Source organism: Artemia sp. Qi Xiang Cuo, chromosome 11 (genome assembly GCF_049724085.1).
Source record: "Artemia sp. Qi Xiang Cuo chromosome 11, ASM4972408v1, whole genome shotgun sequence".
In the NCBI taxonomy this organism is placed as follows: Eukaryota; Metazoa; Arthropoda; class Branchiopoda; order Anostraca; family Artemiidae; genus Artemia; species Artemia sp. Qi Xiang Cuo.
The window spans coordinates 34,651,904-34,656,299 of record NC_142804.1 but is presented as its reverse complement, the minus strand read 5'-3'; the positions used below and the strand labels follow the sequence as shown (position 1 = coordinate 34,656,299).

Below are 4,396 nucleotides of genomic sequence, written 5' to 3'. Positions count from 1 at the left end.
TGTGGGGGAATATCCTCCTCAAAATATATTTTCTATCTGGTAATCCACTACGCTGAACAAAATGGCTAACTCAAAATTTTGATTGGATGTGTTTGGGGGAATGATTGGCGAAGGGGGGGGCTAGTTGCCCTCCAATCATTTTTGACTAATAAAACGGGCACTAGCCCATTAATTTCCAACCGAATGAGCCTGTTTTGAAGTTTCTACAACAATGCCTTCTACAAAAACCTTATTTGCCCCCAGGGCATAACCTAAAACTCTTGCCCTGAGGTTTGTGGGGGACAGTTCTCCTCAAAAACTTATTTTTTATTTGTAAATCAGCTATGTTGAACAAAATGGTTATCTCAAAATTTTTATTGGATGTATTTGGGGTAATGATGGGCATGGGGGGGGAGGGGGCTAGTTACACTCCAATCACTTTGGACTATTAAAAAGGGCACTAGCTCTTTAATTTCCAATCGATGTTTGCTTTGATGTATCTATTGGTACCAAAATTTCGTTCTTTAGAGTTTCGGTTACAATTGAGACAAGTAGCTATTATTACTATAGAATTCATTACCATGAACTGTTTTATTGCTTCAAAATTCAAATATCTTTGAAAAGACTGCAGTATGAAAATACATCAAAAATGCAGTTTTTTGACAAAATTGATTCAACTTTAAAAACTATTTTATTTTTAATTACAAAAGGCAGTAAATGTAGCAATTTCCTTTAATATGAGCTATTATACAGCTCTTTATGATTTTCTAGTGCCCATCTAGCTCAGGAGGAAGAAAAAGAGGAAAGAAAAAAAGATGCCGTTTGTGGAGAATATCGTGGTTAAAGTCAAATTTCTTGATTTTCAAGCCAATATATTTTCTTTGTTATTCAAGCCAAAGGACGGTAAGTTTGCTAAAATAGAAGTTTTGAACAAGGCGGTTCTAATAGTGTACTTCTTGTTTTTATCTGAATATTTATTCAGGAGTTATGTGTTACTTTAGTTTTTACTATGGGGTGTGATCGTCTCTTACTAGGTTGCTAGCTACCGCTGCAACCCAGATTACAAACAGGAAAAACCCTACGGTTTTTTATTCTTTGAATTAGTAAGAGACGAACCTCAAACAATCAAGTATCTAACTAATTTCAATGTATGCAATTGTTTGTTATTCCAATGATCGTCTTTTAATGTAATAAGGCATTTTTGTAGTTTGAAATAAAAGATTCAAGTTATTGCTCCGATTCGATAAATATTTTTGCAGTTTACATAATAACTTTAGCGATCCTGAACTGAGAACAAAAATAAAATAAAAATCTCTTGTCCAAAGATAAACGTGTATAAATATTGCATTCACTTATTACGTCAAATATGGATATACGAGAAAAAATAATCCCTTTGTATCTTTTCAACAAGTTGTAAACGGTAACCTTTTCAATATGATTATAATAACTTGATATTCGTTCTTTATTATAAAATGTGGTAATTATTTTTAAAACATAATCTGAAGACATTGATTATGTAATTTGAAAAGACTTTGGTTACTAAGGGCAAGAGTTGGTTTCTTACTATAAAAATGTTTTGATCTGACTCTTTTTTTTAGGAGTTATGGGTTTTTATATTTCTTAACATTGGACGTGATCGTCTCTTACTAGGCTACTAGCTACCGCTGCAACCCGGAAAAAAATAAATAATACTTTGTGCCAACATCGTTCTTTACTTAGATATTCTTATGATACATCATATACAAGTTTTATAATAGATTGAAATAAGAGCAGCTTGGCGCAGAGGAAGCGCGTTGGGCTCATAACCCAGAGGTCGGTGGATCAAAACCACTAGCTGCTAAATTTTTATATTTACTTTATCCGGGCTGTAGCGGTAGCTTCGCAATAAAGCCTCTGCAGAAAAGTTAGAAATAATGAGGAAAATAATTCCAAAAACTAAATTAGATTTGACGAAGAAAAGGAAAATAAAATAAAAGAATCAAGACATTAAATTGTAGGGTAATTGTCAAATATTCAATTACTATAGGCTATAGTTTATTCTATAATGTAATGTTATTCCAGTGATCGTCTTTTAGTGTAAATAAAAACTAATTGACAAATACCATTTATGATGAACTATATCGGTCCTTTATGTAATAATCATCTTTCAACATGATTCCGAAGGATTTGAGTTCAACACACTCTGTGGTAACGATCGATCTTGAATTATATCTTTTCTTTTCCCTGTTGGATCACTTACTATGAGATAGACTTCGGTTCTGACTGTGACAAACAGGAAAAAGCCCATGGCTTTTTCTTATTTGGAATAGTAAGAGACAACATTGAAAGAGTCACGTACCAAACTTCCATTTAAAAGTTGAATTTATTATCTTAACGTTTAGTTACTATGTGCCATGGTTTGTTCTTTACTCGGTTTCAGCTATATCCACTGAAAGTAGCTTAGGCCCCATTTATCATAAACGTTATCGATCTTTTATGTAACTTTCGACTATTAAGAAGGGCACTAGTCATTACAATTTTTAATCGAATGAGCCCTTTTCAAAGTTTCTACGACAACTCCTTCGATACCAAGTGCCCTGGTATGGAAAAATAAATAATACATTGTGCCAACATCGTTCTTTACTTAGGCAGCGCTAATGCACTGCCTATGATGATCATCTTCTACTAAGCTGCTAGCTACCGCTGCAACCTGGATTGCTAGCTACCACTGTAGCAAGTATAACATAAAGTATTTTAACATTGGGTCTTTAAGAGCCTACGTGGATAGCCTGTTGGAATTCTATTCCAAAGGTTGCAAATCCAATTCCTGCTGCGGGCAATTTTTACACATTTTTCAAATAAAGTCTAATAATAAAATGAGCCGTTAAAAAAACTTCTATTAATAACTACTACATGAGATTCTCTTGACTGACAAAATTTAGGATGAAATATATCGATCTTTTTTGTAAAGACAGAAAGACAAAAATGTGATGAACTTAAGTTGGTTGCTCTCTAATATAGATGCTCTTTGTTTGATGTGAAATTATAAACAGGAAAAAACCTATGGCTTTTTCATTATTGGAATAAGTAAGAGACGACCTTGCTACAACCTCTGATTATGACGTCATTGACCAATCTTTAACATGAAATAGGGAGTTTTTTTATAGAAAAATTAATTATATTTTAAAAATTATTTGTTTTAATTACAAAAGGTTTTTAACCCCATTAATTTCCTTTAAAATTAGCCATTGAACAACTCTCTACGATGTTCCAGTATCAAGCTATCTTTGGAAGAAAATAAAGAAAAAAGAAAGAATAGATGCCGTTTAGGCAGAATGCTGTAGTAGCTGCCACTTTTCTTGATTTTCAAGCCAATATATTTCCCTTGCTGTTCACGCCAAGGGACAAAAAGTTTCATATATAGGAGTTTCGGACAACGTGGTTCTAATGGTGTACTTTTTGTTTACATCTGACTCTTTTTTTAGGAGGTATGAGTTCTTATATTTCTTAACATTGGACGTGATCGTCTCTTATTAGGTTTACCTGGATTAACCCGGATTACTATGGGCTAAAGTTCGTTCTTGAATATAAATTGTTCTTCTAATGATCGTCTTTTAATATAACTCTTACTAGGTTGCTAGCTACCGCTGCAACCCGAAAAAAATAAAATCTATTTTAAAAGTTCAGTCACTATTAACTATAGTTCGTCCTTTAATGTAATTTCGGACAAGGCGGTTCTAATGGTGTATGAAAATTATTGATCAGACAACATAATTATATTTGCATTTTGTAGTTAGATAAAATTATTTAGTTTAAATTTTTCAGGAATTAATATAGTTTCATTTGACAAAAAATATCTTTTACAAGGAATCAGGCAGCTAACAAAGTACAATATATGCGATGGTATGTTCTTTGAATAATCGTCTTTTAAATTAAATCACCCTGGGTAAAATATAAACTGTTTGACAACCAATATTATGTAAACCCTGATTACAAACAGGAAAACGCCTACTGCTTTTTCTTCTTTGAAGTAGTAAGAGACGACTCTCAAAGAATCAGGCAGCAAACTAAGTCCAATGTGTGCAATGGTTTATTCTTGTAATGATCGTCTTTTAATATAATATTATTAAATTACAAAAGAATTTTAACCCCATTAATTTCCTTTAAAATGAGCCATTAAACAACTCTCTACGATGTTCCAGTGCCAGTCTATCTGTGGAATTACTAACCTATACTGTAATTAAGTGGCGTATAAAGTTTAGTATAGGCAAAAGCTCGTTCTTTATTATAAAAAGCTGAAAATAAACAAGTTCCTAAAGTAATATTTTGGCGGGAATAACGGTTTAGGAGGTAACGATGTTTTTCAGATATTATTGAAGATTTGACTAGTTGTCTGTCTAGTTCAAGAAAACAGTGTCATCTTATACTCTAATGGTGG

At 32.7% G+C, this 4,396-nt stretch overlaps 1 non-coding gene across 1 annotated transcript; it reads left to right on the top strand.

Moving 5' to 3' along the window:
- The first annotated feature begins 1,747 nt into the window (after positions 1-1,747).
- TRNAM-CAU (transfer RNA methionine (anticodon CAU)) lies at positions 1,748-1,819 on the top strand. Its single transcript has one exon. It is a non-coding gene; the product is annotated as a tRNA-Met (tRNA).
- Positions 1,820-4,396: the final 2,577 nt, after the last annotated feature.